The sequence below is a fragment of the Dipodomys merriami genome, unplaced genomic scaffold (genome assembly GCF_024711535.1).
Source record: "Dipodomys merriami isolate MVZ:Mamm:240054 unplaced genomic scaffold, mDipMer1.0.p SCAF_6, whole genome shotgun sequence".
In the NCBI taxonomy this organism is placed as follows: Eukaryota; Metazoa; Chordata; class Mammalia; order Rodentia; family Heteromyidae; genus Dipodomys; species Dipodomys merriami.
In genome coordinates, this window is record NW_027206179.1 from 28869974 (window position 1) to 28886177 (window position 16204).

General features: G+C 33.9%; 1 long non-coding RNA gene across 1 annotated transcript in view; it reads left to right on the forward strand.

The window, feature by feature from the left end:
* The window catches only part of LOC138813506 (uncharacterized), a 168353-nt gene that overhangs the window by 125799 nt on the left and 26350 nt on the right, over nt 1–16204 (forward strand). Inside the window, exon 3 of the long non-coding RNA XR_011367826.1 lies at nt 15696–15760. This is a non-coding gene — a long non-coding RNA (uncharacterized lncRNA). The remainder of the gene's footprint in view (nt 1–15695; nt 15761–16204) is intronic.

Sequence of the window (16204 nt, forward strand, 5' to 3'; positions counted from 1 at the left end):
AAAAATTCACAAAAAAAGATTTAATTTTGTATGATGAAAACAGTGTATGCTAAAAGAGTTGACCTTATGTGTCTATGGTATACAATGTGGATTGCTTTTATAATTCAGGATCACTTCTCTCATTTTATGAAGAATTTACCAGTCTTTCTTGTAATGAAAACGTCTATGATCTAGGCATCAAATCAGATTTATTTTTGCTGTGAGGAGAACTCTACGATAGAGTAGAACAAGGTCAAATGTTGTCTTTGTCTTAACAGTAAGGAAATTTGTTGGAATAGATTGAACCAGAGCCTAAACAGTGAGAGTGAAGAGGACTGGTAATATCTGGATATACTTTGTGTTACAGTCAACTATAATAAGCAGGCACTGCATATTAAAGACTGTAGTTAACAATGATGGTAAACCAGACCCAGAGAAAGATAATTTCCATGGGTTCCCTCATGTGTGGTAGCTAGCTTGTGACTGCAAATCTACAACTAACCACACTGGATGGTAAACAAGTGTTTACAAATTAATCAATTGCAGTAGAATAGATTCCATGGAGAATACAAACAGTATAATTTAAACAACAACCACTAAGTCAAAGCCCAACAAAATAAGTAGCAGGGAATGGTGCTCACAAGAGGGTAGTGTAGGTCCAACGGGGAGGAATAGAAGCATGGAATGGGTATGGGGAAGTGTTAGCAAGAATCCATTGTTTCTACCATAGACTTGAGAAATAAAAGGGAAGGGTGGGTCATAAGGAGGGGGTGAAGATTTTGAAATGATGATACAGATAAACCATTTTGTTACAAGGCAAACAAAATTAAACTTATAACTTAAAATTAAGATAAATAAAAGAAGGGATAGGTTGGGAGGTCGTGGGTGAGGTTTCAAGGAATGACAGTGATCAAGATGCACTATATTCATACACAGCTTAAGTGCATAGCAATTCCTTTGTACAACTATTTAAAATAATAGAACATATTCAAAAATTAAAGATGATTATCAGGTGAAACTACTGGCAACAAATAACCACTGTAAGAAAGAAATTACAGTTTTTCTCCCCTTTATTTTGTCAGTATATAGACAGAGTAAAGCAATGGGAGCAATGAAGGAAAATGCTAAACCCAAGAACGTGCTTAATTGTGTTTCTTATAAATAGAATTGATGTTTTAAGAAACAGGCAACTTATTCTACCTAATATAAATTACCTGTGATTAGATTTAATGTTGTTAGAGAATTAGACTTATCTATCATCAACATCTTAACATTTTTATTGATTGACAGCTCAATAAAATACATTTGTCTTCTAGATAATGTTCACCCAGAATAAAAATCCTGCTATTGAATTACAATCTTTGAACTTATTGGACAGATTATGAAAAGAAATGTGTTTTCTTCATGTGACTTCTATGCTGGGAATGGTAAAGCATGAGAGATTTGCTCGAGGATTTTTATATGCAAATTTTCAGAATGCCTTATGAAATGTAGATTTGAATCTCAACACTTAAGCAGATTACATTTCTCACATCTTTCCAAGGTAACATTTAGATTCAATTCAACATTCTGTTTTAGAGGGATTTGTGCACACAAGTCAGAAAGCCTTTGTTTAGGCAACTTTCTCTGAGACAGAATATTGTACAATTTTTTTTAAGTAGAATAACTATAGATAGCTAACATCCATGAGTTTATTATGTGCAAATTTTAGTACTTCTTTTTTTAGCATAAATGTCTTAAAGCATACTTCTGTCCTTTAAAACCTCATAGTCTCTCTGTCAAGGGCAGATTAATATTTTAATAAAAAGCATGTCATTGTGATATTTTATTTTCTGTTGGTTGAAAAAAATCTAGCCTGGTAATAACAAAACACATTTCTGGTGAAAACATCTCGACATAAATGCAAGTTTTAGTTTTGAGTTTTCTTTTAAAATTTCATGTTTTACATACAAAATTTTGAGAGTAAGCTTTCTGTTCTGTGAGACAGTGACCAAGATAATCTGCTTAAATGAGGAAGTACTTCCTTTGAGTCACAGCCTCAGCAGTGGCATTCCATCATCACATGCCTCTGTTTCTTTGGACCTGTCACAAGACTGAATATGGTGCTGAGGGGAACTTGCTAGAGCAGATCACCTCACAAGACAAGCTAGAAGTGAATGACTAGAGGAGAGACCAAGGTCACAAATCCAATTCAAGGGCACAACCCTCATGACCTTCCTCAGGCCCAACTCCAACTGTTCTACTACTTTATGGATTGGAAGAGCTAGTGAACAGACCATGAAAGCTAGAGGCATTCAGGGACATTTCAAATGTACATTATGAGATTGGATTATACTTTTAATCAAGGTATGTAAAATTAGACACAGGAACAATTAACAAATGTTGGCTTTGAAGGAGATAAATGATGATTTACACTGTGTATAAAGTTGGTAAAAAGATATAAAATCCAAGTACTCTTTGTTTAGACAAAGGCAATTTCTAGATCTTTATGAAACTTTGGTGATGTCACAAGGACATCAGAGGGGTCATGAGTAGCACATTGGAGGGAATCTCTTTACCTCAAGGATTCAAATGCTATAATGGCTTCCCTCAATCTTATGGTCATTTTTTCATTGTCGTAATGCATACTCAATCCATCATTATTTCATTTTTACTGATTTTAAAATATAAACAGATTGAGTACAATTCTTCCCAAAACTATTGACATAATCTTTATCATGTTACTATGGTAATTTCTCATTTGAATGTGTGAAATCATCTTCACTTGCTCTCTCTTCTTTTGTACTCATTCTAATTCACAGAAGCAGCACAGCATGCCTGTTACTTTATCAAGTTAATTCTCTAATATCAACCTGCCCATGGCTCTTTCACTCCTCTTATATCTCATTGTCAATGTCAATCCAGTACAATAGTCTAAAAGGTGAGCAGCCCACAGCACATTCTGATGACTGCTCTACCAGAATCCTCCTTTTTTCTCGATTCTTCCTCCTTGGGGTCTAAAATCCCTAGATATCTACAGACTCTTTCAGCATCCCATTCTCAGGGAAGCTTCTAATCTGAAACAGCAAACATATTGTCTTGTTTATACTTCTCTCATTTTTATTTATGTATTTTATTTATTCTCTTATTCTTATTTTTCTGATTCCATGAATATCTTAATTCTCTCAAACATACAACTTAATAATAGTTTTAATTCCATGATAATTATATTTTTTCTGCTGAATTCATTTGTATTCATATGAAACTCTAAACAAAAAAAGACACAATCATAAGAATTTGCAATGTAACCAGTTAAAAATAAAGGACTCTTAAACACTTATAGAGCATAAAAGAAATATATCAGTATCATAGGAAAAAGCAACACACACACACACACACACACACACATACACACATATATACTCTTGTTTGAGTATAAGAATACTAGTCAGACAGGTGCTAGTGGCTCACAGCTGTAATCCTAGCTAGTTAGGAGGCTGAGATCTGAGGATTGAGGTTCAAAGCCAGCCCAGGCAGAAAAGTCCATGTGACTCTTATCTCCAGTAAACCACCAGAAAACCAGAAGTGGTTCTGTGGCTCAAATGGTAGAGCACTAGCCTTGAGTTGAAGAGCAGGCCCCATGACCGACAAAAAAATATTATTCATTAGAATATTTGACTTAATCTGGAATGCCACTAGATATACACAGAATAACTGTAACAAAGAAAGGAAGAAGCATTCTGAATTGATATGATAGTGGGAAAGAACTTTGTAATGCTTTCCTTGTATATGTTGTTTATAACACAAGTATATGTAATATAAATAAATTACTTAGAGAAATAAATATAAAACACTTTTCTTAGTGTATATGATCCAAAGACAACTAAATCTATGAACTTATAAATCAACACATAATTCTTATCTTCATTTGTAAATATCTTATGATGGTACAAATGATGAAGTTGGAGAGACATGAAGTTTAGGAAACATAAATAAATGCCACATAGGACTTAGGATTTCTTTACAAAAATATTTCCTGTGAATAGCTTATTCATGGACATTCTAGGTTGTTTCGGGTATGAAATTGAAATTCTGCTTTTTTATTCTAAGTATTCACAGTCTCAACAGAAATTGAGGACACCTGCCAGTCCTTCTTCACAATCACAGGCATTTGTTGGTTGGTATCCACACTGCACAGTGACCCATGCCAATAATGAAAAAATGCTAAAAGATTTATTGCTTACAAGGGAGAAACAGAATTGAAGTAGAGAGCACAAGGCCCCTAGAGGCTGCACAGTTCGTCTGTTTTAAGTAGTTCTTGGGCCCTGTATTGAGAAGAACATTACCCTGACCGAGCAGAATTGGAATATATGTAGTCCACCCAAAAATACAGCACTGTACCTTCATCTCTTGATAACACAGAACATAAGACTATAACAGACGTAGGAAACAAATCCAGAATACTTTATTTTTTTAATTTTTTTGTGGGTCCTTGTGTTTGAACTCTGGGCCTGGGCACTCTTCTAAGCTCTTCAGTTCCTGCACTCTGTAGCTTGAGCCACAGTGCCACTTCTGGTTTTCTAGTGGTTTATTGGAAATAAGAGTCTCAAGGACTTTCTTGCCCAGGCTGGCTTTGAACCGTGGTCCTCAGATCTCAGCCTCCTGAGTAAATAGGATTACAGGCGTGAGCCACCAGCACCTGGCTTCCAGAGTACTCTTCTACAGAGATTCTAGGTCCTTCTGATTGATTTCCAGATGTATAACTTTTATCTTGAGAATTATGTCATTATAACTAAATGCTCTGTGACATGCCACGGGTGGTGTAGGAGGTACCATTCAGGCAAAATCTCTCTCTCCCCTCTCTCTCTCTCTCTCTCTCTCTCTCTCTCTCTCACACACACACACACACGCACACACACACACACACACACACACACGCACGCACGCACACATCTCTATCTCCTTCCCTGAGAAACAAATTCAGCCCAGATTTTTGCACATATTATTATCCTTTAGATACATGATTGCCTCTCTAAAATTAATTGCTTGGATGATATTCTTTCTTCATTCTCTACATGTAGTTAAAGGTGACGCCACACCATCTAAAATGCTGTATGTCATATTATAGATTGATAACACCAAGGCCAAGTTAGAGACACCTGGAACTTGGCCTAGATGTCATCAGCTAAACGTATGATGCAGCTATAGCACTAACATCTCAATTTAAGAATTAGTAATCCCCTGAAAGTTAGGTTTCAGATAATCTACAGAATCCTTGCTTAAAGAGTACAGGTTTATATTACCTGGATAGAGGTGATATAAATCTGCTCAATAATAAAGTCTAAGATTATCTGATCAAAAAAGTCTCAGTGTGTCCCTTAAAGTGAACATCAGGCACCAGGATTCAAAATTACTACCCCTTGATGAAATCTTGCCTTAGATACTCTCCCACAGTTGGCACCACAGAGAGTGAAGAAGTTTACTATAGATCACTATGGTTTTCTGTTTTGTTTTAGTTGTTTTCAGTGCTAGAGATGAATCCCAGAATGTTGCAAAGCTCAGCAAGAACTGAATCTGTGAACTTCATCCCCAGAAAACAGCTCGGCTGTATCTAGAAAATACACTCATATCCAAGGGCCAGACAAGGCAGAGTCTACCCCTGGCAGACTGCCCCTCCCTGCCTTTGATTAATGATGAGATCTTATTCTATGAAATGTTTATGTCTATGAGCACACAATTGGAATGCTGTTGGAGAGTATGGCATGCTTGGATATTCCAGAAAAACCTAGGGTACAGAAAAGTGAAACCAAGGTTTTAGAAAAAAACTACACTTCATTACCAGGTTTGATGAAGTATAGAGAAGTATTTTGTTCTGTAGGGAGCCAAAATCAGAAAATGACACTATCAGGAATGGAAACCAGAAAAGATAAAAGAAAATATAAAAAGAAATTACATTTTATCTTCTAAATATTCTTGAATTTTACAAACGTGAAAACTTGAGTGCTCAACCTAGCTAGAAAGGAAATTATTGTAGCATGTAAGTAGCTGAAAATAGGTATTTTTAGAATGTCTCTTCGTACAAGAAGTGTGAATGTCCATGAACTTCTTATGATAAGTCTCATTTCTGTAGTATTTTGAATATAATCCATGATGTTCTGATAGAAATGATGAGGACATTTTCTAATTAAATTCAAAGTTCTTCCTTTAAATATGGGTTTTGGTATGCCTAAGAGTACCCATATGTATCCATCTCTATCAACTATCTAAGCATTTGATTTCCATCTAATTCGCTCATGCTAAATTGGCCTTGAATGTCTGTTTTCAGAGTCAAAAGAAAAATGCAATATAATCCAAAAGAACACAAATGACACTATAATATGTCTCACACCAAGGCAGAGTTCAGGACACCTGACCTTCTCTTGTTGATATTACATGTAGCTCAAATTGAACACAGGTCTTGACTCAAGGATAATATAATGTAGTCTAGCTATTTATCATCTATTTACCTTCCACAAATATTTGCCCTTATCAAATCTTTTCTTCTCTATGTCAGAGAGTTTACACCTGTGTGATTATACACACAAATATTCAGGGGAAGGGAATGTAAAATATTTGTGTATAATATTGCTATGTATTTAGTTTTTAATTCCCTGGTGTTCAGATAACCTCACCAGAGCACTAGGTGGGTATTTACCAATGTCTGTTAGCTATGAAAGTCTTCAGAAAGCATTTCACCAGTTTCAAGATGGCAGATGGCAATATAGCACAACTCAGAATTATCCATTATTTTCTTGTTGCTTGTTCTGACAAAACTCTCCTGATCCACCACAACTCACAGACCATTGGGAAGTACCTGCACCCATCAATATTCTTTCCTCAAATGCCTAGGGGCTAGATGTACATTGACAAGACTCTTTTCTCTAAAGTTGAGGATTACATCTATGTCAACATCCATCCATTGTTTTGCATAGTTTTTGTTTACATGCAGTTCTTAATCTTTTTAGCCACTTATTAATATTAAATTGTCTTTGTTTAAAGACCAGAATGTTTTCATTGTCTTACTTTATCCTACTTCATTTGTAATGCACACATGTGTAAAATGATAGAATAACATTTCATTTTCCCCATGCAGATGATCCTGCTGTTGGCTGAAGGGCAGCCTGCCTTCAGCAAGGTGACTCTATTCAAGAGATTAGTGGCTTAGAAAGAATGTAGTCTGTCCATAAAAGTCTTCCTCTTTTATCAAAAATACATTTATTATATTACAGTACAATAATAAGCTAATATTTTAACATACATTCTGATACTGTAAAATAATAAAGTAATTTTTAACATAATTTAGGATATTATAAACAGCATCTTTTTCTTTATCATCATTTCAGTCTCTTTCTAATGATAAATTGTCAATTGACAAATACATACTTAACTAAATTATGATCTTTAATTGGATTTTTTATAATAATTTTCAAATGTGCCAACGATTACATATTTTAAAATGTTAAAACAAGCTAGGCACAGGTGTCTCATTACAGTAATCCTATTTACTCAGGAGGCTGAGATCTGAGGGTTGCAGTTCAAAGCCAGCCCAGGCAGAAAAGTCCCTGTGAGACTCTCATCTCCATTTATCCACTCAAAAACTGGAAGCGGTGCTGTTGCTAAAAGTGATAGAGTGCTAGCCTTGAGCAAAAAGAGCCCAGGAACAGCATCCAAGCTCTTACTCTGAGTTTAAGCACCACTACCAACTTAAAAAAAATGTTCAAACAAACTTAAAAAGATCAAATATTTAAAAAGAAAAAGTAAGACGTCCTTTCAGTGTAGAAAATTGAATGTGACAAACACATTCACTGATAGTTACTTTCTTGATTATTTTATTCTTTTAATTATGTATTTTCTGTTACAGAAACTAATTTATCTGTTTAAATACTCCTTATTGACATACTGACATAGACTATTTTTGAAATAATCATACAAGTAGATTTGGGGAAAAGCACTTCAAGGGCAGTTATTAATACTGAACACATTCATTTGGGAAGGCCTTCTATTTTAAGATACTGTGTAAAATTCAAACTTGGCCTTTCAGCTATGATTAACCATGGTGTAAATTACAAGTAATAAAGTTTAATTATGCCATATTTATGCATAATAAGTAATTGGAACTACATATAAAATATTCACATTATGAGAAACCAAAGCCATTAGGAATATTGTGAGTTACCTCTTTTGTTTCATGAGATGTTAGAAATAAAAATGAATATTTAAATATTTCCTTATTATGCAAGACAAATACATCAATAATTTTAAATGGTTTGTATTAAGAGAAACCTGCAAATATTTTATTACTAAGGAAATAAATCTATATGGAAATTAATCCAACACATATTGAGTGAATGTACAATATTCACACACTCAGATTCACAAAGGAAAAAAATACATTCTTCTGATTTAGATTACATTTCCTGTCACATTATAAATCTCAGTATCTGGCAATCACCAGCACTTTTATAAGTGAGGACTACTAGAGCCTAATTTCTTGCTAAATTAGAACAAAAACTCTAAGACACGAGCACACACCTTTAAATGCCTGCACCTCATACAGAAAAAAAGTAGGAAGGGAAACTAGAGCAAAAATTTGCTGTTAGATTACAAATCCTGTTTATTCTTTGAGGTACTTTTTTGAGTTCTGTGTTTACTAAAACAAGTTTACTAAACTTCCTCAAAATAGGCATACCTTATTGATTGACATAGTATAATTTCAGAAAAATTCCTTTGGCATATAGACTCCTTTTCCTTAGAAAATTACCTTTAAGTAATTTTGCAAATTAGTTGACATTCAACAAGTCAGTCTACAAATGTTTCTCTTTTTTTGATAAATTTCTTTTGTTTTATATTTATTTATTTATTTATTTTATTTATTTATTTATTTATTTATTTATTTATTTATTTATTTTATTTATTTTTATTATGAGAATACCATGCAGAGGGATTACAATTACATGAGCAGCAAGGTAATGAGTACATTTCTTATCAAGCATTGTTGCCTCCTCCTTTCTTTTCCTTCTCAATCCCCCAGCCCCCCAACCTGCGCCAAAGTTGTAAAGTTCATTTTTCGACATAACATCTTGTACATCTCATTGTTGCAATGGGTCCACATATATATATGGCACATTTTCTTGATCCATTCATCTACTGAGGGGCATCTGAGTTGGTTCCATATCTTAGCTATGGTAAATAATGCTGCAATAAACATAGTTGTGCTGATAGATTCAGTATGGTCTTGTTTATGATCATTTGGGTAAATGCACAAAAGTGGGATTGCTGGGTCATAGGGGAGCTCTATGTGGAGTCTTTTGAGGAATCTCCATACTACTTTCCAAAGTGGTTGAACACGTTACACTCCCACCAATAATGCAGTAGGGTTCCCTTCTGGCCACATCCCCTCCAGCATCTGTTGTTATTAGAGTTGTTGATTATAACCATTCTAACTGGGGTGAGGTGGTATCTCAATGTTGTTTTGATTTGTATTTCTTTTATGACTAGGGAGGTTGAGCATTTCTTCATGTGTCTATTGGCCATCCTTCTTTCCTCTTCAGAGAAGTTTCTCTGTGAGTCTCTAGCCCACTTATTTATTAATGTCTTCCTTTTCAACATTCTCAATTATCTTTTCCCTACTTACCACCCTCCTTATTTTCTTCATTTTGTAGGATATCTATTGAATTTAGACTACATTCTCCACCTTTCTTCTCTTTAGTTGTTTATGACACCACTCCACCCAATGCAAGTACTGGTGTTCATTTTCTTAAACTCAGTTTAAGCCTTTCTAAGGAATAAACGTAAGTTCCCCTAGAATCTACCACATTTCACTATATGTGTGTGGGTATTTACCTACCATCTGAATTATATACTTACATATTTATTTATTCCACATATGAGAGAAAACAGAAAACCTTTGTGTCCCTGGCTGTGACTTACTTTACTTAACATATGTTTTTTTCTTCCATATTAGCCTAGAAATCCAAACTATTTTGAAATAAAATTAGATAATAATCTTCATCCCAACAAACCCTTTCAATAAAACAAAAAATAAAAAATATGAATTTGCAAGTTTATTTAGTGAACATCTCTTAGGGTAATTCATTTAAAGGATTTGGGAAAGTAGAGAAATGACAATAAAAATACTAATTACATGTTCAGTGTTTCCAAAGTATTCTCTTTTGTTAAAAGCAAATCAAGGGAACTAAGAATAATTATATTTTATTTGCCCCAACACCTGTATTTGTTGGTTAATTTTATGTTAAATTTATCTTTTAAAAATAATAAAATCACCTTAAGTTTATTAAGAAATATATATTTAATTGTCCTTGCATGTCAGGTAGGTCAAATATTATTAACATTATTTTAAATTTTATTGTAAACGTGATGAGAGGTTACAGTTACATAAGTAATGAGTACAGTTGTACTCATTTCCAACATAGTGGCTAATGAGTATGACTGCTGCATCGTTTCACCCTTTGTCTCACCATTTATGTGATTCCCTTTTCCTTCCCCAAATCAGATAAACTTACCTATAAGACAATGGGTAATGAAATTAGAAACAGTGTCAACAGGGAGTAAACAAGGGGAAAAAAGAAAAGAAGAAATAAATAACTTCAAATAGCACACACACACACACACACACACACACACACACACACACACACACACACACACTAAAAAATATCTGCTTTCTATTTTTTGGAGTTCATTTCCATTAGCATCATTTTATATGATTATATTCAAATAGCTATTGAGCCATTGGGATCCTCTGCTAAGAATATCCTAGACATAGTCTAGTTATTACAAATGAGCAACACCATGTAGCCTGTTTTTCTTTGGGTCTGGCTTACTTCACTTAATATAAGTTTTTCCAAGTCTTTCCATTTCCTTACAAATGGGGCAATATCTTTCTTTCTGATGAAGGCATAGAATTCCATTGTGTATATATACCACATTTTCTTGATCCATTCATCCATCTATTGAGGCACATTTGTGTTGATTTCATATTTCAGTTATGGTAACTGACATCTGCAATGAACATGGTTGTGCTGGTAAGTTTAGTGTGGCCTTGTTTGTTATCACTTGACTAAGTGCCCACATATGGGATTGCTGCATCTTAGAGGAGCTCTATTTTATCTTTTGAGGAACCTCCATCCTGCTTTCCAGAATGGTTGAACAAGTTCATATTCCCTCAGCAGTATAATAGCATTCTTTTTTGGCCACTTTCCCACCAACATCTGTTACTATTAGTTTTCCTTATAATGGCCAGTCTAACTGGGGTGGGGTAAGTTTTGATGAAGTCTCTCTCTTTAGTGTACCTGAGGTTCTTTATTCTAGAAAGAATACATTTATTTTATCCTAAGTACTGGAATATATTCCAAAGAATCCCAACAGTGTCTGAAAGATATTAACAGCCTTAATCATGGGTGACTGAACCATACCTCATAACATGCCAGCATAAGAAATCTATGTCTTATCTTCCAGTCACCATTGGAATCTATTGCTGCATTGCTGATTTATAGCTTAATTCTTTAACCCATTATTTGTAGCTTTTGTTTATGTTCTTATAATACCAAATTCAGCTTGATATGTGTGTATATACATATACATCATATGCATGAATATATATTCACAATAAATTGGAGAAATGTTGTATAAAGTTAGGCTGAGGAAAGAAAAATTATTGGAACTTGTGTTTTAAAAGGGAAAAAAATATGAGTCTTGATATTGGAGAGGTCAAATTTAAAGCACAGATAAACCAAAACTGTTCAGATTACAAAATTTTAGTTTTGTACAATGGGAAAATTTTGTGTTGAAAAACATCATTTAATCTTTGATTTAAACTTAGAATGTTGAATTAAATTGAGTCAGTTCTCATAGTTAATCTGGTAGGTTTTTGCTCATTATCTGGCAGAGGGAAGTACTTTAGTATTGATCATAATTTTGCATGAGAGTTGTTTAATATTGCTTTGGAAGTAGAATCAGAAAGGATGTAAATAAAACCATTGGTCCTGACTTATCTATTTACAACATTAATTCTTGAGCACTTGGCATGATGCAATCAAAATCATCAGTTAGTAGACTAAGTAATATGCCTTAGTTTTTACTTTGTGTATAGTAATAGATAATAGAATCATGTTCTCTGTTTTGCTGAAATATTTATCACTGTATTGTCTCTGCTCCAGAGTTTAGCTAAATAACAAGTAATAAATTTTCAGTAGGTATTTGTCACTGAGATGAACAAATGAGCAAAAGAGAACTTTGTTGTTTAACTAGGGATACAGGTTGACCCATTGCAACATGAGATGTACAAGATGCTATGTTGAAAAACGAACTTTACAATTTAGGCAGAGGCAGCGGGTCGCGGGGGTCTGTAGTTGAGGAGGTGGGAAGGAAGTCGAAAAACAAAGGAGGCAACAATGCTAGATAAGAAATGTACTCAGGGGCTGGGAAGGTGGCTCAGTGGTAGAGCGCTTGCCTTGCATGCCTGAGGCCCTGGGTTCAATTCCTCAGCACCACATAAGAAAAAAGAAAAAAGCCAGAAGTGGCGCTGTGGTTCAAGAGGTAGAGCGCTAGCCTTGAGCTGAAGAGCTGAGGGACAGGGCCCAGGCCCAGAGTTCAGGCCCCACGACCGGACCCAAAAAAAAAAAAAAAAAAAAAAAAAAAAGAAATGTACTCATTACCTTATTCATGTTACTGTAACCCCTCTGTACAGTATTTTCACAATAAAAAACATTACAAAAAGAATTTTGTCGTGAAACATGAAATTTAATTCGGATTTGAAAAAGAAAGATTAGTGTATGAGAGAATCTTGACAGTCAACCACAGAATGTGGGTTGTGACTGTAGTATAGGGTAGATTAGTGAAAAAGAAAGGGCCTTTTTATATTTTTCAATTTTTTTTATTATATTGGTAAGATTTAAATTTTATTGAGTAACATGTTTCCATTGCTAGTATTTATGAGATGGCACATTCTTTAAGCTAAAATAGTGTACTCAAGACTATTTATTGCTGGGCACCAGATGGCTCACGCCTGTAATCCTAACTTACTTCCTTTACTTATATTGTATTGGGTTAAGATGTGAATCAGTAGCCACCACTTACTCAATGAACAATTTCTATGTCAAATTCTCTTTTATGTTCTTGGCAGTTCAGCAGTAATTAGAAGGGAAGTTGCTTTGACAATTAATTTTTAAACTGTTTTACACACATCCATTCACATATTACAGTGTTTTAAACAATACAAATGTGATTAAGTATATGTACATTTTATTCTGTTTTTTGTTATGAACTCTTTTTTTTCCTTTTCTTTTATTGTCAAGGTGATTACAGAGCGGTTATAATTACATAAGTAAGGCAATGAGTACATTTCTTGGCAAACTTGTTACCCTTTCCCTTGATTTTCTTCTAATTTTCCTCCCTCTCAACACCTCCACTCCAAAGTTGTACAGATCATTTCCAATGTATTATCTTGTATATAGCTATTGCATTGTTTCCCCCTTGTCCTTTGTCTTACTGTTCTGTTGTTCCCCTTCCCATCACTAATTCAAATAAACATATATACAATATCAGGGTACCAAAATCAAATACAGTGACAACAGGGAATATACCATAGAGGGAAGAACACACAAAATAAACAGAAAATTGCATAGTACATTAAAAACAACAGCAACAAAGAAAAACCTATTGTTATGAACTCTTAATGAAATAGAATACTTGATAATCATTACTAATCTATGCATTGTATTTGCCAAGCTATAAAGCTTTATTGATTAATAAGAAAGATGTAGAAAGGAAACACATGTTTGATACTATATATAAAAGATAAAATGAAATAGAAGACAAGTCTGTAATTGATATGAAATTTTCTAATTTTTAACAAAGATTTTAAAAGAAAATTCATTGTGGTAATCAGCTCATAGTTTTGGATGGGGCATTTTATTTATTGAAACTATTTTTTTAGCTTACAGCATTAAAAAATCCATGTCAGGAACAATCCGATGTTGGTTGTTAGTCCTCTAGCAGAATGAAACAGGGCTATACCATGCAATCTTATAGGATCATTGATTAAAGAAATTGAATTAATTAAAAAATGCTGCAGGAGTTAGGTCCTTATTATTACAGGTATATCTTTTCCCATGTTTTCCATCATTCCTTAGACATCTTACACAAATTGATACAACAACATTATATTAAAACATGAAACTTCCCTTTGGGGACCAATACCATTATGACCTTAATGTGCTTTACTGAGTTCTGTGAAGATAAATTCTAGGCTCAGCAATGAGAGTATGCATAGAGATAAATGATACCAGTAGCTTCAGGAAAAGCAACATCATTCGTGATATATCGTGTTATGTGCCATGAATACGAATGTCTTTATAAAACACAGAGAATGTATCACATTAAGGTCTTTGTCTATACTAAAATCACTAAATATCAACATGATATAATGACATCTCAAATTTTCTCATAATAACGGTTTTCAGTAAAATCATCATTAATACAATCAAAAAATTATAGCTTATACTCAAAAATAATATTTACTATACTTATCCCTGTATATACTTTGCATGTCAATTAATTTTGAGAAGATTCACAAAACATTGCTTAGTTGTATGCTGTTATTTAAACTTATCCTGTTATTAAATACCAGAAGCTTAAAATGTATGGTCATTTGTTTACTTGCTTCAAGAGATTAAGCTCTAAAGTACTATTCTGCCGGAACTTGTCCGTAAATCCAAAATTTCACCATTGTATTGTTCATCTAGCCAATTTCTTCCATTGAAAATCACTACCTAGAAATGTAATATTTCAGCGTTGGTGCCGTGCATCTTGTATATACATTTTTCTAATTTGGAGAGGGGAAGGGAAATAACAAAATGCTGAAATAAGGATACAGGTTGATCCATTGTAACAATGAGATGTTCAAGACACTCTGTTGAAAATAAACTTTACTTGGGGGCAAGATGGGAGGAGTTGGGAAGGTGGGGAGTGGAGGGATGGTAGGGGAAAAACAAAGGAGGAGGTAACAATTTTCCATGGGAAATGTACTCATGTAACTAACCCCTCTGTATAGTATTTCTACAATAAACAACATATAAAAAAAGAAATGTAATATTTCACATTCTTATTTACTAATCATTCTTATTTACTAATGTCAAAAAACATTTCCAACTTTGAATGACCCATTTTAAAATAAGTTTTTAGAAACATAATCTATAGCATCTGATGTTTTCAAGTACAGTAAATGTTGAATCACAGCTTGGTTGGTCGTATATTAACCTTCAAGATGGAGAAGTGGAAGCTGATAACATACTGCAAGTTCTGGTTTGGTGATACCACCCATCTCTATGAGCTGAAAATATAAATTGTTAGAAACTTTCAGATCCCCATTTTCCCAACTATTTAGCCCTTGAACCGTGGATAAGTCATGACCCCCCACAGTTAAACTCCTACTGTCTTCTTGGAGAATAGCCCCCTTTGCCAGGGATTAAATGACATAAGGACACAGGTTTCTTCAAAGAAGTATTATCTATGGCACAAATTTCATCTCATAATTTCTACAAGGTGATTTTGTTAGTTGCTGTTTGTTGTTGCTATTTGTTTCCCCAGTTCTATGCTTGTTCATTTATTTGCCTTTCTTTTGAGGGCTCCCATTTAAAGCCATTGAACAAAAGTGTTTTATTTGTCTTTTCTTCTAGGAAAACAAATCAAGGATGTGTGTTTCCACACCACTACAAGAGGAATAACCGAATGAGGAAGTTGGGCAAGTACCAATCGCAGATTTATGCTTTCTTGAGATAATTGGATTCAGTGCATATGTGCATTGTTTAATCATAAGGTCTTTGAAAGTTAGGTTCCTCTCTTCTTTAACTTTATATCTCCTCCTCCTTTTACTTTTAGATCTGATTTACCAGATTAAAAATTATTTTAGTAATCACATACCTTCCACAGCAGATATTAATTGATACCCATTTGCATAAACAAGGTACAATGTAAATGTAATAATATTATTGTAAAATTTTATATATGAGTAACATTTATTATCTCTGTATTCTGGCACTAAAATATTTTCAAGGCTTTTCTTATATTTTCTGCCTCAATCCTAAAGTTAACTATTTTTCTGAAATGTCCTAGTGCCTTTCATTAGAAAATATTAAATAATAATATGATTCCATATGGCAAAATACTTAGTGCTGCTTGGCTTCCT